The sequence below is a fragment of the Hordeum vulgare genome, chromosome 7H (assembly GCF_904849725.1).
Source record: "Hordeum vulgare subsp. vulgare chromosome 7H, MorexV3_pseudomolecules_assembly, whole genome shotgun sequence".
NCBI classification, from domain to species: domain Eukaryota; kingdom Viridiplantae; phylum Streptophyta; class Magnoliopsida; order Poales; family Poaceae; genus Hordeum; species Hordeum vulgare.
Window position 1 is genome coordinate 518,105,860 of NC_058524.1, and position 26,357 is coordinate 518,132,216.

Genomic DNA, 26,357 nt, shown 5'->3' on the forward strand with positions numbered 1-26,357 from the left:
CAGGACATAAAGGTTCTTCTTTGATCTGAGCACGTCTTCATAGATTAAGAATTGACCGCGAGTCCAAAACTGTTCACCGCCAGGGAACTCCTCCCTATTGCTGGCATATGGGTTGAGCTTGCGACGGTGTTGGAACTCGGCAAGCGGCATAGTGTTCCAGTTGACTGAGGGCTTCTTTGGAGCAGGCTTCTTGAACGAGCGCTTGGGGGCATTGGAGCCTTCAGACGGATCAGAGGAAGGTCGCTTGGAGGTGGCAGTGCGAGACGGGTTGGAACGACGGGAACCACCACCTGGGATACGCAAAACAACACACAAAACACGAAAGAAGGGAGAAACACGTCAAGGCAATGAACAAGAGCGACCCAAAACCTCATAAAACACAATAGAGCAGTGGGTGTGCACAAAGGGGAGCGGTAGTACCACACGTGGAGCGGTAGTAAAATTTTACTACCGCTCTCGGAGCGGTAGTACCGCCCAGAGGGCGGTAGTACCGCTTTGGGAGCGGTAGTAAAATTTTACTACCACTCTACAAGCGGTAGTACCGCTCCTCGAGCGGTAGTACCGCACGGGACGGCCTAATCTCAGATCAAATCAATTTTGACAGGGAAAAACTAGTGAAGTAGACATAGAAAACCATAGATCTGGATCCTAAGCAGGCCTAGGCACACACACACCTAAGCAAAGAATCATATTACCCAAAAAGCTACCATGAACTCCCAATCACAATGCCATGAGTCCATATGCCCTAACCCTAGAAGGAATCAACGAACAAAGCATAAGATAGCAGATGAGGGGCAGTACCGGAGTCCATGGCGCGTGGGGAAGAGTCCCACCAGTTGGAGTCCGAGGACGATGGCCGGATAGGGAGATCCGGCGATGCCCTAGGGCAGTTTTTGAGGAGAGGAGAGAGAGAAACAGAGAAGAACTCGGGGCAGATGGGGAAAAAGAACGGCCTCCCGGCCCTTTAAATAGTCCCCTGGGCGAGGCGGCGCGGTAGTACCGCAGTCATCGCGGTAGTACCGCTCTACGTGCGGTAGTACTGCGCCCACATCGGTAGTAAAAAATTAGTACCGTGCTGGGGGCGGTAGTACCGCATGGTGAGCGGTAGTACCGCTCCCCCAGCGGTAGTAAAATTTTACTACCGTGCTGGGGGCGGTAGTACCGTGCATGAAGTCACGAAAATGGCCAAAAAGAGCTCTCTACTCCTTAGGTGGTGAAAAAACTTGATCAAGCCAAGAGAAACCAAAACACGAAAACAAGAGGGACACACCAAAGAGAGAGAAACAACACAGAGACTCCAGGGGAGAGGGCGGTGGCCTAGGCCACCAATGTTTGAGACAAATGGTATGACACCGCGAAGAATTATCCTTGGGTTCATGACCATATCTCGTCTTTGAAGCACAAGTGCCATTTGGTGATGGCCAAAGTGAAAGACTTGATCGATTTATGCATAATGGGGGAGGGAAAGTTCATTGAGAGAACAACACTCCCCCTATGTCCATGCCTACATCTAGAGCAAGATGTAATGTAGAGTGAGGTGCAAAGTGCCTAGTTTCAATCCACATTACTTGAATCAATGATATTTAGCTCATGCCTTAACTCCCAGAACCTTGCTTCATCTAGGGGCTTAGTGAAAATATCTGCAAGTTGCTCTTCAGTGTTGATGAAGTGAATCTCAATATCACCTAACTTGATATGTTCACGAATGAAGTGATGACGAATATCAATGTGCTTGGTCTTGCTGTGTTGAACTGGATTGAGAGAAATCTTGATAGCACTTTGATTGTCACATAGGAGAGGTACTTTGTCACAGGTGACACCGTAGTCCTTTAAAGTTTGCCTCATCCATAGTAACTGGGCACAACAACTTGCAGCTGCTACATACTCAGCTTCGGTGGAGGATAGTGATACACAATTCTGCTTCTTGGAAGACCAACTTACCAGTGAACGACCAAGGAATTGGCATCCTCCAGAGGTTGACTTCCTCTCCACACAGTCACCTGCCCAATCTGAGTCAGAATAGCCTACTAGGTTAAAGTTTGCTCCTTTGGGAGACCATACACCAAAGTTTGGGGTATGAGCCAAATATCGAAAGATTCGTTTGACAGCCATGTAATGACTCTCCTTTGGTGCGGATTGAAACCGTGCACAAATCCCTACACTCAACATGATATCAGGTCTAGATGCACAAAGATAAAGGAGGGATCCAATCATGGAGCGATATACCTTTTGATCCACTGCTTTACCATTGGGATCACTGTCAAGCTTACATCGTGTTAGCATGGGAAACTTGACCGGCTTGACATCCTCTAGCTCAAACCTTTTGAGCATGTCTTGAGTGTACTTGGCTTGTTTGATGAAAGTCCCTTCTAAGCCTTGTTTGATCTCGAACCCGAGGAAGAACTTCAACTCACCCATCATCGACATCTCAAATTTCTCGGTCATCAGTGCAGCAAATTCTTCATTGAAAGATTCGTTAGGAGAACAAAAAATGATGTCATCAACATATAGTTGACATATGAACAAATCCCCCTTGACCCTCTTAGTAAAAAGAGTGGGATCAATCTTCCCAATTTCAAACCCACGATCTTGTAATAACTCAGTAAGATACTCATACCATGCACGTGGGGCTTGTTTAAGTCCATAGAGTGCCTTATTAAGTTTGTACACATGATTGGGGAGCTTGGGATGTTCGAATCCCGGGGGTTGTTTGACATATACCAACTCATTTAAAGGACCATTAAGAAAGGCACTTTTCACATCCATTTGTTGTAATTTGAAATTATGATGAGAAGCAAATGCAAGCATCATGCGAATAGATTCTAAACGAGCAACAAGGGCAAAGGTTTCACCGTAGTCGATACCCTCGACTTGGGAGTAGCCTTGAGCCATCAATCTTGCCTTGTTTCGAATCACAATCCCATTGGCATCTTGCTTGTTCTTGAAGATCCATTTGGTCCCGATGACATTATGTTCCTCCGTTGGCCGTGGCACTAAATCCCACACTTGATTGCGCTTGAAATTGTTGAGTTCTTCATGCATGGCCATAAGCCAATCCTCATCATCGAGCGCTTCCTGTACCTGTTGAGGTTCACAATACGAAACAAACGCGTGATGCTCACAACAGTTCCAAATTTTTTGACGAGTGGATACTCCCTTTTTCAAACTACCAAGTACATTCTTCATGAGATGTGACTTGACTCTCAACTTGTTCGCAATCTTGGCTGCGCGACGCTCCAAGAGTTCTTCATTGGATAACTGGGGAACATCGACTTGATTGCTTTGTGTGCCCTTGCGCTTTGATCTTCCCATGGCACCAGTACCCCGTTTAGGCGCCTCAGTAGGGAATTGAGAGACATCATCCTGATCAACTTGATCTTCGTCTTGAGCAGGTTCACTGGTTTGTCCTTGTTCTTGTGGTTGCTCTTGATCTTGATCTTGTGCTTCTATTTGGTCTGGATCATGTGGTTGCACTTGATCTTGATCTTGAGCCGGTTCAGAGCCTTGGGTGAGTGCATGTACTTCATGGGGCACATCACCATCTTTAGGCACTTGGTCTTGATCTTGAGTTTGTTCAACTTGTTGAGGGTCTTCTCTTTGTTCATCGGAAGCGTGTGGGACTTGTGAGGATGATGGCTCCACTTGAGTAGAGCATTGTCCTTCTCCTTCGGCCACAAGGGGTTCCTCAATGGGGAGTATTTGACCAATCCCCATTCTTCTTATGGCTTGGGGAGGAATTTCATCACCTACATCACATACAGCACTTTGCTCCACTTGGGAGCCATTATTTTCATCAAACTCCATGTTACGCGTCTCCTCAATGAGTCCGATGGACTTGTTGAGGACACGGTAAGCATGAGAGTTTGTAGCATAACCAACAAAGATGCCCTCATGTGATCTAGAATCAAATTTAGCTAAACATGCACCTTTCTTGAGAATGAAACACTTACACCCGAATACCCGGAAGTACTTGAGATTGGGTTTGTTTCCGGTGAGGATCTCATATGGGGTCTTGTTCAAGCCTTTGCGGATATAGAGCCGATTTGACGCATGACATGTTGTGTTGATGGCTTTGGCCCAAAAGTTATATGGAGATTTGTATTCCGCCATCATAGTTCTTGCAGCGTCTATCAGTGTCCGGTTCTTCCTTTCTGCCACACCATCTTGTTGAGGGGTATATGGTGCCGAATATTGATGTTTTATTCCCTCATCACCTAGAAACTCATCCAAGGTGTAGTTCTTGAACTCGGTGCCGTTGTCACTTCTGATCATCAAAATCTTTGCTTCATGTTGACGTTGAGCTTCATTAGCAAAGTTGATAACAGTCTATTGAGTCTCACTCTTCCTCTTGAAGAAATATACCCAAGTGTATCTTGAGTAGTCATCAACAATCACCAAGCAGTACTTTCTGCCCCCAAGACTATCAAATGATGGAGGACCAAAGAGATCCATATGAAGAAGCTCCAATGGTCTCTTAGTGCAAATGAGAGTCGTTGGACGATGAGCAGTCTCATGGATTTTTCCTTCAATACAGGCACTGCAAGCACGATCTTTGGCAAAACTCACATTTGTTAGTCCACGAATATGGTCCCCTTTAAGGATACTTTGCAAAGATCTCATATTGACATGGGCTAGTCGGCGATGCCAAAGCCAGCCCACATCAACTTTAGCCATTAGACATGTCGCAGTCTTAGTGGGTCGCTTTGAAAAGTTCACCACATAGAGACACTTTTCGACATGTCCAACATAGGCTACTTTAAGAGTCTTTCTCCACAAAAGGACCACGGTATCAAGATTAAAGAATGTGGAGAAGCCCATGATTGCAAGTTGACGAACTGAAAGTAAATTATAAGCAAGGGACTCAACAAGCATGACCTTCTCAATAGATAACACTTGAGAGATGACCACCTTACCAAATCCCAATACCTTTGACAATGATGCATCAGCGAATTGGACATGGGTGGGCATAGATGGGGAAGGATGCACATCCGCCACTAAGTCCTTGCTTCCAGTCATATGATTTGTTGCTCCACTATCGAGCAACCATGACACCCCTCTCGAAGCAAACTCCTGCAATAGATCAAGGCTTGGTTTTAGGTACCCATTTTTGAATGGGTCCTTTAACGTTAGAGACAAGGGTCTTAGGAACCCAAATAGCACATTCAATGTACTCATAGTAAGAACCAATAAATCTGGCATAAACATGCCCATCACCAGCACGACATAAAACATAGGAAGGATTTAGTTTGCCGGCCGTGTTGGTAGGGATGGTTTTGCCCTTCTTGATGCTCCCATTTTCCACCTTGTTCCTGTTCACCTCCTGTTTCCCTTCACCCTCTTTGACAAAGATGTCCATGAGGGTGGGGGATCTGTTGTTCCTGTTCTTTCTTTTTCTCTTAGACTTAGATGTAAGTCCAAGCCCCTCCTTTCCTACCACACCCTTTTGATTGCTCAACAGGATGTTCAAGCTCTTCTTGCCTTGGATGCATGACACAAGGCCCTTCTCAAGTTTAGCCTTTAACTTGGCATTTTCCTCCACAAGATGTACATGCTCACAACAAGGGTTAGTTGTACAAGCATTATCAATTAAAACAAAAGGAGGACAACTAGAGATTTCCTTGGTAAGCTTTGCTTGAAGTTGATCATGAGACTCTTTCAGGGAGAAATGACTACCTTTCAAGGCCTTGTGAGCCTTGTCAAGTGTGTCAAACTCCATTTTGAGTCTGTCATGGTCAACCCCAAGAGCATCCTTTTCAGACTTAATCATACGAGTAAGAACAGTAGCATGATCTAGTTTCTTTTGCAATTTAGCGCAGTCATCGTTGTATGACTCCTCAGGAGCCAAATGAAGAGTGCGCTCTGTTTCTAGAGCAATAGAAAGCTCAACAATCTCATCGGCATAGTCACGACTATGACCTTGCATCTCGGAGATGGTGTCCTCATGAGACTTGATGAGGTCATTAGCCTCACCCAATTGTTCCAAAAGGGCAACAAAGTGCCTCTTGGTTTCTCCTTTGATAGTACATAGAAACTTGTCAAGATCATGCTCATTAAGTTCCACAACATCACTATCATCAACACAGTTCAACAATGAGGGAGCACTAGTGATGTTGGTCTTAATGTTGGGTGTTACCTGAGTGATACCTTTAGCCATGAGGCATTTGGCGATGTGATTATCGTTGGGGGCGTTGAAGAGGGACACCTTTTTGGAAGGAGTGGCAATGGCGAGAGTCGCAGTTGCCACCATATCATCATCATCATCATCATCATCATCATCGGAGGGGTACTCTTCAAGTGCCACCATACCCTTTGGATGGGGTTTCTTGACAAAGTTGTTCTTGCTTGGGAATGGCTTTGTTTTGTCCTTGCGAATGAGCTTGCCTCCGTTGTCTTCCCTCTTCTCATAAGGACATTCCGCCACGAAATGGCTCACATTACCACAGTTATAGCATGTCCTCACTCATTGCTTGGGTTTGAACCCACTTCAGTTGTTCTTGGTGAAGTTGGGTCTTGAGTTCCTCTTGTTGCCCCAGAATTGCCTAGACGCAAGAGCCATGTGCTCGTGATAAGCATACTTAGTGTCTTCAGGGCAGCTCTCTTCTTCTTCATCCTCCTCTTCTTCTTCAGAAGCAGCCTTTGACTTTAAAGCAAGGTTAGGTGAAGCTGTTTTTGACCAAACTCGAGCAAGTGCATTGTCAGCGATCTCGTTCATGATTGACATTGCAATGAATTCATCCAACACCTCACTGGAAGACAACGAGTGAAAATCTGGTCGTTGGCGAATGATTGATGAAGTATCACTTCATAGTTTGACCGTTGAATACTAGAGCTTCCCTTGTATATCACCATAATGTGCTCCCAACAGTCCTTGGCTAGAGAGAAGGGGCGCAAGTGAGGAAGATCTTCAGGCGGTACTGCGGACTGTAAGATGAACAGTGCGGAGTGATTATATTGATTGTCCGCTTCTTCTCTTGGAGTGAGGTTGCTTGGGTCATGAGGATAGAAGCCTTGCTCGATGATTCTCCACAAGTTTGTTGAGCTGTGATTCAAATGAGACTTAATAAAAAAACACCCAGTTAGCAAAATCACCCTTAACAAGCTTAGGAGGAGGACCAACAGGATTAAGACGCGGTGTGGGAACGGGTCCTCCATAGACCATGGGAGGTGGAACTGAGGCATAGGTTCCAGTCCCATCCTTTTCGTGAGATGAGGAAGGTCGCATACCTTTAGCCGCTTCCTTAGAGGAATTGGCCTCCGAATCGGTGATGGTGGGTTTAACCACTAACGCCGGTTCGGGTGGACTTTTAAATCCCTCAATTAACTCTTTAAGCATGGTCTTGACTTCGTTCGTCAAGGACATCTTGAGGGCGGCCATAGACGTATTCAAGTCGTCCCTTGTGACCTAACTCAATCCATGGCCTCGGGTTTCCCATGGGGACCTCCCTCTTCGCCTTCCATACTCTTCGGGTGGTGAAACCCTTAATAAAGAGACGAGGCTCTGATACCAATTGAAAGGATCGATATGGTTGACTAGGGGGGGGGTGAATAGGCAACTACCAATTTTTAGCTTTTCTAAATAAATATGGAGTAGCAATCATAAAGGTACACTAACATGGCACTAGGAGAACAACCTATATGATGCTACTTAGTAACGAGTAACGAAGCACGTAGGAGATACTCTACAACACCAACATATACAAAGTAAAGGTAAGAGATAACCACAAGTGGAACCGATGAAGATGAGGATGTGTTACCGAAGTTCCTTCCCTTTGACAGGAAGTACGTCTCCGTTGGAGCGGTGTGGAGGCACAATGCTCCCCAATAAGCCACTAGGGCCACCGTATTCTCCTCACGCCCTCGCACAATGCAAGGTACCGTGATTCCACTATAGGTGCTCTTGAAGGCGACGACCGAACCTTTACAAACAAGGTTGGGGCAATCTCCACACAAAGCTTGGAGGCTCCCAACAAGACCACGGAGCTTCACCACAATGGAATGTGGCTCCGAGGTGACCTCAACCGTCTAGGGTGCTCAACCACCAAAGAGTAACAAGATCCGCAAGGGATTAGTAGGGAAATCAAATATCCTTTGGTGGAAGTGTGGATCAAGGCCTTCTCAAGCAATCCCTAGAAAATCAACAAGGTTGATTGGCTAGGGAGAGAGATCGGGCTAAAATGAGCTTGTGGAGCAACAATGGAGCTTAGAGAGGTCAAAGGTGAGCTCAAGGAAGAAGGACATGCATTTATATAGTGGGTGGGGCTGATCCAACCGTTACCCACCTGCCACATAAATGCACGAGCGGTACTACCGCTCCTCGAGCGGTACTACCGCTAAGCTCCTTACCAACCACGGTAGTACCGGGGGGTACTACCGTGCCACCTCCTCCGTAGGAAAGTATGCGAGAAAAGGTCCGTCGATGCGGTAGTAAAATAATACTATCGCACTGAGGGCGGTAGTACCGCCCTTGGAGCGGTAGTAAAAAACTACTACCGTTCTTCGGGCAGTAGTACCGCTCCTGGAGCGGTAGTAAAAGGTTACTACCGCACCTAGGACGGTAGTACCGCTCCTGGAGCGGTAGTAAAAATTTACTACCGCTCTAAGAGCGGTACTACCGCTTACCCCTTTTCACATAGGCAGGAAAAATACAATGGTGCTCCATTGAGGCTAAAATATGGGTGGGTGCATGAGGTGTGTGCGTGAAGATTCCACCCAAACCTTTCCAACGTGGACCCCCTCTTGGAACAAAGACTTTCCTATGACTCAAACTAAGAAGAGAAATGTAGAACAAAATCCGTCTTCGAGATCCTCCGAGGGGCGTCGAGTCATCTTGTGACTAGAGGAGAATATTCTGAAATGCTCAGGACACAAGAGTAGTCCTCACAACAATTGTAATCAATCACTAAAACCACTTAGGAGAAATATGCCCTAACACATACCACATGGGCAAGATGACTGAAGGCCTCGTTTTCTGGTGAGATAGAAAGTAACTTGTTGGAAGTAATACATTTTGATGTATGCAGTCCAATGAGTGTTGAGGCACACAGTGGATATCGTTATGTTCTTACTTCACTGACGATTTGAGTAGATACAAGAGTATTTCCTTGATGAATCACAAGTCTGGAATATTGAAAAGTTCAAGCTATTTCAGAGTGAAGATCATCGTGACAAGAGGATAAAATGTCTACGATATGATCATAGAGATGAATATCTGAGTTGTAAGTTTTGGTACACAGCGAAGACAATGTGGAAATTGTTTTGCAATTCATGCCACCTAGAACACCATAGTGTGATGGTGTGCCCGAACGTCATAGCCGCGCCCTATTGGATATAGCGCATACTATGATGTCTCTTATCGAAATACCACTATCGTTTTGGGTTAGGCATTAGAGACAACCGCATTCACTTTAAATAGGGCACCACGTAATATCGTTGAGATGACACCGTATGAACTATGGTTTGGAGAAACCTAAGTTGTCGTTTCTTGAAAGTTTGGGGCTACGACGCTTATGTGAAAAAGTTTCAGTCTCATAAGCTCGAACCCAAAGCGGACAAATGCATCTTCATAGGATACCCAAAGCAGTTGGGTACATCTCCTATCTCAGATCCGGAAGCAAAGTGTTTGTTTCTAGAAACGGGTCATTTCTCGAGGAAAAGTTTCTCTCGAAAGAATTGAGTGGGAGGATGGTGGAAACTTGATGAGGTTATTGAATCGTCACTTCAACCAGAGTGTAGCAGGGCGCAAAAAGTTGTTCCTGTGGTGCCTACACCAATTGAAGTGGAAGCTAATGATAGTGATCATGAAACTTCGGATCAAGTTACTACAAACCTCGTAGGTTGACAAGGTCACGTACTGCTAGAGAGTGGTACGGTAACCCTCTCTTGGAGGTCATGTTGTTGGACAACAATGAACCTACGAGCGGTGAAGAAGCAATGGTGGGCCCGGATTCCGGCAAATGGCTGGAGGCCATGAAATCCGAGAGAGGATCCATCTATGAAAACAAATTGTAGACTTTGGAAGAACTATTTGATGGTCGTAAGACTATTAAGTACAGATGGATATTTAAAAGGAAGGCAGACGATGATGGTGAAAAGTCACCATTAAGAAAGGCTCAACTTATCGCAAAGATGTTTCCGACAAGTTCAAAGAGTTGACTATGATGAGACTTTCTCACTCATAGCGATGCTAAAAGTCTGTTGGAATTATGTTAGCAGTTGCTGCATTATTTATGAAATATTGCACATAGGATGTCAAAACATTGTTTCCTCGACGGTTTCCTTGAGGAAAGGTTGTATGTGATACAACCAGAAGGTTTTGTCGATCCTAAGGATGCTGACAAGTATGCAAGCTCTAGTGATCCTTCTATGGACTGGTGCAAGCATCTTGGAGTTGGAATATACGCTTTGATGAGATGATCAAAGACTTTGGGTTTATACAATGTTTATGAGAAACTTGTATTTCTGAAGAAGTGAGTGAGAGCACTATAGGATTTCTGATGAGTATATGTGGTAGACATATTGTTGATCAGAAATAATGTAGAATTTCTGGAAAGCATAAAGGGTTGTTTGAAAGGTGTTTTTTCAAAGGAAATCCTGGATTAAGCTACTTGAACATTGAGTATCAAGATCTATAGAGATAGATCAAAATGCTAAATAGAACCTTCAATAAAATGCATGCCTTGACAAGTTTTGGAAGGAGTTCAAAATAGATCAGCAAAGAAGGAGTTCTTGGCTGTGTTGTAAGGTGTGAATTTGAGTAAGACTCAAAGCCCGACCACGACAGAAGAAATAGAAAAGACGGAGGTCGTCTCCTATGCCTTAGCTGTAGGCTCTAAAGTATGCCATGCTGTGTATCGCACCTGATGTGTGTCTTGCCATGAGTCTGTCAAGGGGTACAAAGAGTGACCCAGGAATGAATCACTGGACATCGGTCCAGGTTATCCTTAGTAACTATTGGACTAAGGAAATTTTCAATTATCTAGGTCATTAAAGAGTTCGTCGTAAAGAGTTACGTCGATGCAAGCTTTGACACTAATCCGAATAACTATGAGTAGTAAACCGGATTCGTATAGTGGAGCAGTCATTTGGAATAGTTCCAAATGGTGCGTGGTAGCAGCATCTATAGGATGACATGGAGATTTGTAAAGCACACACGGATATGAAAGGTTCAGACCCATTGACTAAAAACCTCTCTCATAAGCAAGATATGATGAAACCCCATAACTGTATGGGTGTTAGGTTCATTGCAATCACATAGCGATGTGAACTAGATTATTAACTCTATTGCAAGTGGGAGACTGTTGGAAATATGCCCTAGAGGCAATAATAAATTGGTTATTATTATATTTATTTATTCATGATAATCGTTTATTATCCATGCTAGAATTGTATTGATTGGAAACTCAAATACATGTGTGGATACATAGACAACACACTGTCCCTAGTGAGCCTCTAGTTGACTAGCTCGTTGATCAAAGATGGTCAAGGTTTCCTAGCCATAGACAAGTGTTTTCACTTGATAACGGGATCACTTCAGTAGGAAAATGATGTGATGGACAAAACCCAAACTATAAATGTAGCATATGATCGTGTCAGTTTATTGCTACTGTTTTCTGCATGCCAATGTATCTGTTCCTATGACCATGAGATCATGCAACTCCCGGACACCGGAGGAATACCTTGTGTGTATCAAACGTCGCAACGTTACTGGGTGACTATAAAGGTGCTCTACGGGTATCTCCAAAGGTGTCTGTTGGGTTGGCATGGATCGAGACTAGGATTTGTCACTCTGTGTGACGAAGAGGTATCTCGGGGCCCACTCGGTAATACAACATCACAATAAGCCTTGCAAGAAATGTGAATAAGGAGTTAGCCACGAGATCTTGTATTACGGAACAAGTAAAGAGACTTGCCAATAACGAGATTGAACTAGGTATAGAGATACCGACGATCGAATCTCGTGTAAGTAACATATCGAAGGACAAAGGGAACATCATACGAGATTAACTGAATCCTTGGCATAGAGGTTCAACCGATAGAGATCTTTGTAGAATATGTGGGATCTAATATGGACATCCAGGTCCCGCTATTGGTTATTGACCGGAGAATGTCTCAGGTCATGTCTGCATAGTTCTCGAACCCGCAGGGTCTGCATACTTAAGGTTCGGTGACATTTCGATATATTTGAGTTATAGGTGTTGGTGACCGAAGGTCATTCGGAGTGCCAGATGAGATCCTGGACGTCACGGGGAGCTTCGGTATGGTCCGAAGGTAAAGATTGATATATAGGAAGTCCTGTTTTGGTCACCGAAAAAGTTTCGGGCTTATTGGTTGTGTACCGGGAGTGCCGGGAGGGGTGCCGGGGACCATCGGGAGGGGTGTCACGCCCCAAGGGGCCTCATAGGCTGTGGGAAGAGATAAATCAGCCCCTAGTGAGCTGGAATAAGTTCCCACTAAGGCCCATCAGGTTTGAGAGGGAAAAAACACAAGGTGGAAAGAGTTTCCAAGTGGGAAGGAGGAATCCTACTCCAAATAGGATTGGAGTAGGACTCCTCCTCTCTCCCTTGCGCAAGAAAGAAAAAAGGGCTGCCCTAGGGCGCAACCCTCTCCCTCCTCTCCTCCTATATATACTAAGGGTTTTGAGGGTTTTTGACATAACAGAAAACAGCCACGTGCTGCCCTCTCTCTCTAGATCTGTTTCTCCTCTAGTTTCAGCGGTGCTTAGGCGAAGCCCTGATCGAATAGCACCACCACCACCACCACCACGCCGCCGTGCTGGAGAACTCATCTACCTCTCCGCCCCCTCTTGCTGGATCAAGAAGGTGGAGATCGTCATCGAGCTATACGTGTGCGGAACGCGGAGGTGCCGTCCGTTCGGCACTTGATCGGGACGGATCGTGGGACAGATCGTGAGATGGTTCATGGGACGGATCGTGAAGATGTACCACTACACCAATCGCGTTTATTAACGCTTCTGCTTAGCGATCTACAAGGGTATGTGGATCCGATCTCCCTCTCGCAGATGATCATCACCATGATAAGTCTTCATGTGCGTAGGAAATTTTTTGTTTCCCATGCAATGTTCCCCAACAGAACCACCTGCCGCTTTCTTTTCGAAGGTCCACTTTCGCCCTCGAAAGCCAAGATCAATTAATACACATACATCCACTGCATCTCGAAATCATTGTATCTGTGTTTGGCTCCCATGGCCAATCCCATCATGTTCATCATAACGCAACACCTCATTGAGATACCCAATGCACGCCCAAGACATGTCATGGAGAATGCCAAGTTTTTCATGTATCACATATTCTGTGTCGGAGATGAGTTTGGGCCTCCCCATAGAAGCATGAAAGTCTCCACGGATCACCCGAAGCTCTAAAATTTTCACATCAATGTGGTACTGCGAGTAGCCCAAATTCTTAACCTTTATTTCGTTGTTCCAATAGAATGCTAGACTTCCACTTCTACCAATGGAACCAACAGCAAAGTACAATCAAAACATAATGTACATGCTAGATTCTCAACTCGCTCTCTGCTAATTTGAGTCTCAACAACACAAAGTACTTTAGGGGCAAACTTTAACGCGATTTTTCGCAGCTCTTGAACTGTTGAGGCATTGCCTAATCCCCGACAATTCCAGCCTAAGAGATTCATTGCACACGGCGGTCCTCGGCGTGGGAGGCCATCGATCGTGCTTCATTTGGTTTTGTAGAAACCGGAGATTTCTTTCCATTGCCCATGTCTGAAACATGAGACGAGTTGTCGTTCTTCCCTGACGCTGCCTTCTCAGCCATCATTTTCATTTTGGTCCTCTTCAGATCTTGCTTGGGAGGAGGGCTAGCTGGGACTGCAGACCCGCCCTTTTTGGACTTGTTAACAATGACCAGCTCCATCCCCGTCAAAACCGACAACTTTAACACCATTCAGAGCCCCTTTTACGGCTAAGATCAGATTTAGTCATATCAACATCTTGTGTCTCATGTTCATCAAACCTTTTTGCCCCCACATTCCCCTTCGGCTGTTCATAACCCTTTGCCTTTTTCTTGTTGTTCCTACGCTTAGTAGACCATGCTAGACTAGAAGGAGCCCGCAGATTCTTGAAGATGAGGGTTGAGGGAAGGTGGATACCATCCCCATGCTCCTTGGACTCATGTCCCATTATACCACAAACCTAACACCAATCTGTCAAGCACTCATACTTGATAGCAAAGATCCCTTGCTCTTCGTTGTGAACGATCGATGTAGACTTCAGAGGGTTGCTGACATCGAGTCGCACTCTTAGTCTTACCCTATAAAAATTCCCTTCAAAGTCAAAGGAAGAGGGTTCGGAGTCCACGAACTCGCAGAAATTAATTTGAAGCCAAGGCTTTAAACTTTCCATGATAGGCGATGGGGAGGTCAGTAAAGCGTGCCCAAATCTCGAACTTGAGTAACTCAATAGTCATCGGCTTAGTGTATCCGTCATAGGGCTAGATAATCACCGGATTGCCCCAAAAGTGCCACGAACCACCCTGAATCAGAGTCTCCCAATCCTCTAGATAATTTAACTTCATTATAAAGAAGTTGTCTTATAGGGTATTGATCTTAACTTTTCGGGCTAAATCCCACGTTGTCCTCATGTTGCGGAAGAACCAGTATGAACTGAACCTTTTGTCCATGTGTACAAGAACCAGAATCATCCAATGCAGATCCTCTTCGAGCGCAACATCGACATCATAAAAAATGACGTCGTCCAAATCATCTTCCCCCAAAGGTTCCTACTCTATCGCACAAGATTCACCCCGATCCGCCATGGTTGATAAGAGCCAGATCGATCAACCTGCAGTAGACTGAAGAAACCCTAGACCTTCCGAGTCTCATGTTCCCACCAAGACCGGGCGGCAGTGCTAGACCACCCCTTGTTCAGCCCGAGAGAGAAATCTGGTTCAAGGTACGAGAAGGAATGATGATAATGTCCATGTTGCATTGACGGCGAGGAAAGCAAACCCTAACGAGAGGGAAAAATAACAAGGATAGGAACCGATTACAAATGAAAGTAAAATAACATGTGCGGCATCACCATAATAACTCAGAGTGGTTACTAGGCCGACCCATCACTATCTCGTTGCACGCAACACTTGCATATGAATCGCTACGAGCAATACATATACATGTGCCCCACTAGGCACCTTGCTTACACCGACCGTTAAGCCTAGTGCTCGCCCACTCTGGGCTACTAATGGTCCACATTAATATTTTCTTCACCCGAAAATACTTGTCATAAAAATAAATGTATCTAAATATATTTTAATTTTAGATACATTTATTTTTATTCATTTATACGACAAGTAATTCTAGACGGAGGGGATAGTAGTTTTGCGAGGTTGTTGGGTCGGTGTTGGCAATCTTACACGCGGTTTGAGCAAGGATCCAATAAGATATATATATTTTCTTTTTTTTCCTTGTTTGGGTCTTTAATTTTTTTGTACTCTCTCTATATTTATTTTAAAAAATTGCAATCCGTTTCTTATTTTTGCACATACTTCAAATTCATTAACATTTAAATTTTTGGGAACTATTTTAAAGTTTGGTGGAGATTTTTCAAATTCATCTATGCTATTTAAATTTATGAATATGTACTGAAAATTTGTGCACATTTTATTTCAAAACCATTACTATTTTAAACTTGTGAACATTTTGGGAATATTTGTAAATCTTGAAAATTTTAATTCATGAATATATTATAAAGGACCGTGCTAAGTTCAGTCGACTGGAGGTTAGCGACAGATCCGCACGATCTCTCTTATGTTTGATTTCACTGATTTTCCATCGATTTTTTTTCTTCTCTCGAAAACCGCATATGTCAATAGTAAATCTCTAGTGGTTTTTTTTTTTTTTTTGTCTACACAATATGAAAATAAAATACAAGTGCTAGAAAGGGGATTCGAACCTAGGTGTATTCATTAAACTTTGAGCCCAATAACCAACTAAGCCACCTTTAGCTGTTGTCCATTGTAGATAAACAATGTCATTTGAACCTTTCTTATTTTTACCATATGAAAAAATAATAAAAGTTGGCTTGGTAACTTTGGCATGACCAACGTGATAAATATAGTACGAGCAACATGATAACTATATCATTATAAGGCTGATTACTACAGTACGGGAAGCTTAAAGCATGGAGCGGTTATCATATATATTGTGCGTACAACATCTTGCTATTAACACGAAAGTTATCGGTTTTCAAACAACCCACCACGGATCAAAGTTACCATGTTCTTTGTGGGTGAATTATTAGTTTGCTTGTGCGCATGTTACCATGCTTTATATATAAAATTTACCATGTAATTTTTCGACACCCACCTCCGCAAGTCAAAAATAGTTACCATGTCTCGGCTAGTTGACATGAGTTACCAGGGAAGGAAGTTTCAACAACTTTTTTCCCTCGTAAAAAAATTACCACATTTCGGCTAAGTAAATTACCATCTCTATTGTGCGTATACTGTGCGTGTAGCACATTGCTATAAACTCAGAAGTTATCGGGGATATGTTTTCAAACAACTCACCCGGATCAAAGTTATCATGTTGTTTGTGGGTGAGTTGTCAGTTTGGTTGTGCGCATGTTACCATGCTTTTTATACATAATTTACCATGTAATTTTTCAACACCCCCTCTGCAAGTCAAAAAAAGTTACCATGTCTCGGCTAAGTAAGTTATCAAACCTAATGTGCGTAGATTATCATGGTAGTAGACATGAGTTATCAGGAAGAGCGGTTCAAGTAAATTATCAGCTCTATTGTGCGTATGTTACCACATTAATTTTTCATATAAGTTACTGGTGTATGTTTGCCAATAACTTTTTTCTTAGGTCAAAAGTTATCACGATGTTTGCGTGTGAGTTATCAGCCACGATGTGCGTGTATTACCATGTATTTACATGGAAATTACCGGGGTATGTTTTAGTAATGCACCAGCAGTTCTTGAGAAAATAAAATCAGCCTAACCTGCATTTAAGCACTAGTGAGGTATTAACCCAGATGGCTAGTAAGAATAGGACTAAACCACTAGGTACAAGGTTCGATTCTTGTTGTCATCATTTTTTGTGAAAAAATTCAATAACGAAGAAAAACAATAAATCAAAACCGGATGTATGATGATTTTCAAGAGAAAGAAATAAAAATCAGTAAAATTGGTACTACAACGGATCAAGCGATCGAGAGCGGAAGTGTGCGAAAGCGTTCAGATTTTTAATCTTAACAAAAATCAACAACCCATTAAATTCAAAGCCTGGCGTTTTGTGACAATAACGAGGTATATGTGGGATGGTTAGTGTGATGGCACACGTTAATGAGATCGGTGGTTCGATTCCGCTACTCACTCTTTTATTTTTCTCGTCACGAAACACAGCGCGATCGTGAGATTCCGATCCGACGGCGGCGAGTGCATGCAGATCGGTAGACAAATCCAAGACCGACTGGAAAATAGCAAATTCGTATTATAAATTTTTGAAATTTTTAAATAATCATCAATACTTTTCCAAATTCAAAAATATTTTGGAATATGTAAATATTTTTTAAAAATAGAATAAATTCGACCAAATAGAAAAAACAGTCGTATTTTTGTTTCTAAACATATGTGCTTCTGAAATATGCTAGGTTTGTTAATGTGGGCGTGGTGGTTTCATGGGCAGCCGAAATGGGGCGATAGCCAGCTACTGAGTGAGCCGACCTCGGCTTATATAGTACTCCCTCCGTCTCAAATTTTTTGTCTTAAATTTGTTTATGTATGAATGTATCTAATCAAGTATTAGTATTTACATACATTCATTTCTAGACAAAGTTAAAATAAAATTTTTGGGATGAAGGGAGTACTACAGATGATACATATAACCACCATATTTGGCGTCAAATAGAAGAATTCCTATTTAACGCTTTTTGAATCAAATAGGATGGTTGACGCACAAAGCGCTCCTCTGACAGGATCTTCCCATTGCCACCGTACTGTAGTGATTCGGTGATGTAACAAATTGGTCTGTTGCCAACTCAAACATATGTTTATTCTTTTGATTCTTGTGTTTTTTGTCCTTCTTCCAAAGAAACAAAACAAAATATTTTTAAAAAACAAACTATTTTTTCTTTATTGAGAAAATATTTTTTAAATATGTGTTTAAAAAAAGTATGAAGATTCTTTTATAAGCAGGACCTCCTGAAAACTACACAGTATTTTTTCATTGTTTGTGATTTTTTTATAATAATATATTTTTTAAAATATTCAACATTTTCTGAAAATGTAAATACTCTACTTTTTACAAATTTGTAAACACTTTTTCTAGAATACGAAAAAACTGTTTTTAAATTACCTACAAAATATTCTGAAAAATAGAAGTTTCTGGAAAAGTAACATCTTTTAAAACACTAACATTTTTTTAAAATGTTGTTCATTTAAAAATATATTATGATTATATTAGATAACATGAATTTGTGATTGATCTATAAATGTATATTTATATCCAATTACTTGTTTATTTTGGGTGATCTTAGAATGGCAATGAGTAGTGGGAGAGTAATGACCCATAAGTATATGGCACCAATCGTGGTTCTTTTGATTAATAACAGTGTCGAACCCAACAAGGAGTAGAAGAAATTGATAGGCAGTATTCATCAAGGTATTCCCTAAAAGTGTTGTAAGATAGTTTTGATATGTAGTTTTATTGCAAAATAATTGATAACAAGGAACAAGTAACAAAAGTAGCAAGGTGTAGCAAGTGGCCCAATCCTTAATTATGCTAAGGACAAACCGGTGATAATTCTTATAGTGATTAAAACACTCTTGAGGATACACGGGGATGTCGTGGAGTTACTTTTACCACGATTCATTGACTTACTTTCATTGCCTTGATAAGTGTTATGTGGGTGGACCAGAGCTAAGGTATTGTTCTTAGTTGAAAAAAATGCCTACTTATCATTATACCCTCCACGCAAACATCCACAAATACAAGAGAAATAATTAAGATAAATCTAACCATCGTATAAAACATGTGGGTCCCAAACAACCCCTCATGGAACAATTTCTAAATTGAGGTTTAGGTTTCAGTCACTCCCGCAACCCATCATCTACAAACAAACTCCATCATGCCTTTCCATAGGCCCAACAATGATGAAGTATCATGTAGTTGATGTTCACATAACACCGCTATAGGAAGAACACCACAACGTAATATCGAAAAATTGAATGGTATTCAACTTCGCATAATTACTAATAACAAGAATTCTTTCATGGAAGATCTTCTCTTAATTTTTCTAGGGTAAATGGCTTCATGTAAGACAGGGTGGCATGGCCTGGGGGGTGGTTGTGGTCCTGAGCTTGTGGCCCCCCCTGTTGGACTTCCTCGTTACTTCTTTCTTCCAATATTTTTTTATTTATTCCAAAAAAATATCCATCAATTCACTTCATTTTGAGCCCTGGAGAATTTCTATCTGTGTTCTAGCTTTTTCATGTCAGAGTCCAACTCCAAGTAACCCCTCTCCTTTTGGTGTATCTTGCATTTTAAGAGAAAAAGGCATTAGATTTCATCATAATACGAAAATAAAATTCAAAATAAGATAAATAATAGGATGAAAACATGATACAAAATGGAAGTATCAAAGAGGTGTGCAATTGTTGGGTTCAATCTTGCAAGTAAATTACCATAGGAACATCCCCTAAAAGACTACCATAGGAACAAAAGGTGGGAATGCTTGCTACTAACAGAGCTAGCAATGGTGCCACTAAGGGTACATGTGAGTCCTATAAATGATATTATGTCGTATCGTTTAAAAAAATGCATGTGTCTAGACTTCAAGTCCATATGGTTCCAAGAAAATCTCGATCTATGGACGGGCTATTTTTCTATCTGATGCATATGGTATCACAATCAATAGTATTTGGAAGCATTGCCTACATAGGATCAACACATATCATATGTTTGACATGAGATTGAAATATTTCATTCTGCATTTTTTCAAATTACTACGTTACTTACCACACTTTTATGTATTAGAGAGTTACACTTGGTGAAACTATAAATCCCTATCCAATTTTTAGTTTAAGAATCATCTTCCAGCAACTTTTACACACACTTTTATTTTTAGTTTTGCTTTATTAAAAATATATTATCAACCACATTACCTTTTAATTATCTTGTGCAACTAGTAAGACCAACGAGATTGGCATCCTTGTTAGCTATGTTGGGGACACGAGTGAAGTTTTATTCGTGTTGCAAAAATTATCTGTGTGCAAATTACGACTACCTTCATGGATTGATATCTTGGTTTCTCACTAAGATAAATATCGCTACCAACTAAAAACTCATCTCCTGAGTCCCAACTAGCTGTTAGACTACATACCTAGCAGTCATTAGTTACAAATTTGTCCAACATATTTTGAAAAAAATGTTCACCATGATTCAAGTGTGAAAATTTGGATTTCAAATTTAAAAGGAAAAACAAAATATAAACACCAAAAAGAAATATAAACAAAAAATAAAAAGATCAGAAATACACAACGAAAAGAGACATGGAAAGAATCAACTATATTTTTTATAATTGAAAACCATTTCATGTGCCACACTAGAACGCACACTACATGTGTGTTTTGGAAAGAGCATCAAATAAAATCAACCCTCTATAACCCATTCCATTTCATTTTCCTGGCTTCGGTTATTTCTAGAAACATTTTTTATTAGTCATGCTCGTAACTATCACATGTACATTGTTTTGGATCCAAGATGCGAGAAAAAACAAAGTAACTCTTACAACTAAGAAAATTGTATCTCTTTGATAAATCTTCTCTTCGATATTAATCTTTGGAAGGAGAGTGCAAGTAGAACAAAAAGTGATAATGTCATTCGTTCATATGCACAAGCTTGATTAGCAATGAAGGTTTTTTATAGCCACTTGTGTTTCCCCATGCAAAATGATGGCAAGCCATGGACTATGAACGAACTTGGGTTAGGGATGATCCACAAGAAATGTGTAGAATCATAAGATCTTCGCTATAGTGCCGACGAAAGATCCAACTCCATAAAGAATCAAACCAACAAAAGAAATATGGCGCGATAATGAAAACTCGTTGAATCTAGTCAACCCAGGGGTAGGGAGTACCACACGAACCACATCTGGCCCAATATCATGAATTAAGCCACCCATAGGTGAAAATCATAGTGCAGTAGGATAAATAAACAAAAAATGTCCTTGAAGTTATGCAATCATGTCAATTTTGAGCAATGCTCAACTCCCCCTCCCAGACTAGCGTGCTATTTTGATGGCCTAGTACAGGATGGGGTGTATGACTTTCATTTTATTTTTGTCCCCTTCTTTTATTTTTTAGAAATTTTCCATGCTTCCCGTGGGCGGCATCGTTCTTCGAGTGGTGACCGACCAGAGGGACTAGAGGTAGGTGGGGGTCATTGTGACGGGGCAGGTGGAAGAAGACAATGATGGTATTTGGGCTCTTGTGGCAATGACGATGGGGTTGAGCTATGTGGGGGGTAACAAAAGTGGTTGCGATAGTTGGTTCTTCTCCAGCATCGTGGTGTTGCCTTAGGTTGCTTGTCATTGTGAAGTCGGAGATGCGATGTCGGGGCTCGTGTGGAAACAGTAACACATGGTTCTTGTTATGTTCAACGTTCTTTCGTTGCACCAGCCTTGCATAGTTTTTATTCATAGTTCTCCGTCAGAATTGGAGTTTCGTTTCCCGATAGGTTGTGATGGGTTTCGTTCAACTTTTGTTATTTAAACGAACAACTCCCTTCTGCTTGATTAATGGAATGGAATGTGTGTTGAGGTACAAGCCCTTTCTATAGGTCATTGCTCTCAACTACATGGACAGTCTCGTGCTATATCTCCAACAAGCCATATTGATATTTATTGTTAGGAGATTCTGATTCTCGAGAACAACCTTAAGCTAAGGCGGATGCAAAGTTAATAAAGAAAGTTCTATTCTTGTTATAAATCTCTCCATTCCAAAATATTTGAAGTTATAGGTCTTTAAATTTGTCCAAAGTTACAGAAATGCTTACTAATATCTATACCATCAAATAAATGAAGTATGAAAATTATATTCTATGACTGATCTAACAAAAGTAATTTGGTGTTGTAGATGTTGGTGTAGTTTTCTATGGACTTGGTCAAACTTAACATTTTACTTAGGACAATACTAGAACTTAATATATTTGGAACGAAGGGAGTGCTTAACAAGTCTGTATTTCATATAAGTGTAACTAGTGGAATGGGTTTATTTTGTGGTATCATATGATGAGTTTGCCGAGATTGAGATTAGGCATAGAAATGTGATATATGAATCATATTCTATTAAATAAGCATGGATGGATCAAATGTAGTGATGTCTTTTGATACTATTCGAATTTCACAAATGACAGGGATAACTGAAGGTGTGTCAAATCCACAACATGAGGTAACAATTTTGCTACTTAGTGCATGACACAAAAGAGTAAAGGGGACACATGAATGGCATATGGACAACCATTTCACATTTTGTCAAGAAGAGAGTGAGCAACCATGGTACATTTTGTCAAGAAAAAAGCATGGACACAAATGAATTTTTCAATGAAATGTTTATTTGATTATAAAATGAAGATAATTAAATTTTAAGAAAAATGGAGTGGTGAACGATATAAGTAAACTTTTAGAGGCGTGCTCTTCAAATCACCGGTAGAATATGGATACAAGATGGCTATCTCAAAATTCTTTCTAGGGTTACACATGTGTTGCACGTGCTGACTTACTAGTTAATGAATAGACCCGTCTCTTGACGAAAAATATCTCTCTACGAAAAATATGCCACATAGTGAAATAATATCTATTAGTGAATTTTTTCTGGAAAACAAGCATAATGATTCTCTTAGGAAATTAAAACTCAGTTGTAACTACCAAAAATGCGATCACTTAAATTGCTTTAATCATGCTACAAAACTAATGTAAAATATTAACATTTCAGTTTGTGTATGCACTTTAACAACATTTTAACTTGGCGACTCTATACTTGAAAATACAAATTATATATGAACATTTTCATATGTAATACATTTTACATTCTTAAGAAGTTGGTCCCAATTCTTTTAACATGCAAGGTGTCTACCTCAATATCCCACTAAGTAATATATTTAAATCTTCCCCCTCACTAAACCATGGAAAATCTGCCACATAAGCGCTCTTCACTTGCATAGTGTCCACCTCAACGTTCCACTAAGTCATGCAAAATCTGCCACATAAGCGCTCTCAACATGCATAGTATCCATCCCAACATCCCACTAAGCAATGCATTTAAATCTTCTATCCCACTAAACCATGCAAAATCTGCCACATAAGCACTTTAAACATGCAAAGTGTCTACATCAACGTCCCATAAAGCAATTCATTTAAGTCTTCTCTCCCATAACCCATGCAAAATCTGCCACATAAGTGAGTTATGCATTTATCTTATAAATTACAGTTATCTTCGCATTATTTTATGCATGTAACGTTGTCACACCATATATTCATGCTAGTCATCCTTCACATTTCTATTTGATTTTAACTGTATTTCAAATTATTCTACTTTTAAACACTTTTCTTTATTATTTTTTAAGTTTATACTTCCTTTTCATTAGATTTAGCAACTACTTAGGCATTTTTTTACAAAGTTGCCGCAAAACGCGTGGGAAGAGAGTCAACCTCACTACTCATGTCCAAAATTTTCTCAATGAAGAAGACCCCCGCATGGACAACTCCAACAAAATTTTAAATCACATTATGCTACTTATGTTTCAAAACAATTTTGCAATAATAAACTAATCAAGTCAAATAAATCTTACATATTTGTATTTTAGTTCACATATATTTAATTGTAATATTCATCTTCCATGTAACCAGTATCAACCAAAACATATTGCCATCAATTTCCGCAACAACGCGCGGGGAACTATCTAGTTGTCATACATAATACGCGCAACAAAGGGTGGGATTTACACTCATACATTTCCATTCTCCCGTTTAACCAAAAAACTTGCGTTGTTAAATGTATCTCTTGGGTCCGTTAACGACCATAGTCAATATGTCACACATACTTTTTCTTTCAAAAACATATGAACTATATTCAATTGAAAGAATAAATATGTCGTTTATGAGGAATGGTATAATTTCATTTAAAGTCTCCTCAAACCACTCAATAGTAGAAGAAAATTTAGCCAATCTAGAAAGCCCATGAGCAACCTTATTTGCTTGGGAAAACTTTGTTTTTGCCACTACAGGTTTTGCTCACTTTGCTTATGCCACTCTAGAATTTGATATTTCACTTTCGTCACTCTTAGCGTTTAACAATGCGTCACAATTGACATGCCATGGAAAAAACAATAATTCAAGAGTGATAATTGTGATTCATTGTCAAAAGCTAAGGATTATTTAACCAAAAACTACCACATTTCGGCCAAACGTGCCCAGAAACTACCACTTTACGTTTTTGTGCCAAAACTACCACTTGTTCTCTCATCCATTGCAAAAAACTACCAAGTGTGAAACTCGCCCACTTCACCGTGGTTAAACACTTTTCTGCCAGACCAGGCCCGCATTTCAGGCGACAAACATGGCAAGTCGTCGACGGCCAGGCGTTAACGGCCCCTTCGGCCATCGGTGGTCAAGGTGGGGGCCCTGCTCGCTCGCTCGATGACTCTGTCCCGCACCGGCTCGCTCTCTCCCTCCCTGATCGCTCATTCTCTCCCTCGGCTCCGCCGGCGCCGCCGCCACCGCCGCCATTGTTGCAGATAGAAGTTGAGGATGCCTTCGTGGAATGACTCGGAGAGCTCATACAACGACATCTCCATGGTTGTCATGCAACATGATCTCTTTGTAAGTACATGTATCCCCGGATCTAAGTATTTGTTAGTGTTAGGTCATTAATGTTGCAATGGTCGATTCCATGTATGTTATGGTTCAAATATTTGCAGGAAACCCCTCACACTGTGGTTGATCCATATTTCTATGGATCTATGATTGAATCTGAACCAAAATGCACGATCCACGAGGAGAGGCCTTGCAAGATGGTTGCTTTCGAAGGTACTCTGACTGGGAGGTGATTCCTAGGTTGTTATGTGCAGGTGTGTGATCTTGAGCTTTAGTTTCAACAATAAATAGTTAACTGAATTCATTTAAAAAATATGTCTTAACCTAGGGTTTTAGTTAACAGTTAACTAAAATGTATTGTATTTAGTATTGTAATATGTGCTAATTTTAAAAACATTACATTTACAACATGGAGGTGTGAACTATGAGGTGGTGGAGTGGGTTGGTGCTCCTTGGCCAGATATTCTACAAAGGTGCCTAGCAAGGATTTGGGACATGTACCATGAGCAAAATTTGGGTAGGGTGAAGGACAAAGAGGCTCATGGGAAAGAGGTTGCCAAGATAAAGAAAGAGATTGACTTCCTAGGCAACAACTATAGCCAGTTGGTTAATGATGTATCCAACTTATTTGACTATCAAGATGGCAAGAAATCTTATGACATGTACTACACCATCCAGGCAATCAAGGAACTAAAAGAAAATAAGAAACAACTTGAGGATCAGGCAAAGATTGAGATAGACATGGAGAAGCTGAAGCTTGCCAAGGAGCAAAGGTGCATTCTTCAAACCCAAGCTGATATAATTCAAAACATGTGGAAAGCCAGGAAGAAAGTGGAGGGGGAGAGGCACCTACTTAAGGAGAAGAGAAGAAGCTGGAGTATATAATTGCAGAACTGGTGAAGGCTGGTAAAGGATGCAAAGAAAAGCTAGAGGAGATCAAGGTAATCCTGGATGAGTGAAGTCCTTTGGGTCTGTTGGTTAAGTAAATATAAGGCCTATATATATAGCTGGCCTTGGGGATGTTATATGATCTGTAATGGTTTCAAAACTAATTGCTTCTATCTATGATGTAATGACTACATATGATGTTAAGACTACCTATGATGTAATGAGTTTTATGTTAAAACTATCTGTGCTAAGTTAAGTAAGTAAGAAAAAAATAAGTATATGCCAGCTTGTTAGTCCTATATTTTGTTTAGATAGCATTTTCTGTTGTTTTCATATATTAGAAACAACATTAATAGGCAAAGATTGAAACTGATAGAACACATAGATAGATAGAAAGCAACATAGTTATAACATAGATATATATGAATAGTACAAACTGACCAAACCTAGCTTACTGAACCCAGTTAGCTAATGATAGGAGCATAAAAATTGATGATCGGTAGAGTAAGACTTATGCATCACTTGGCTGTGGGTTTACACTTCATGGATGCATCAGAACTACTTCTTGCACCGGAGTTGCCACCTAGTCTTGCAGAGCGACACACCGGCAACTGA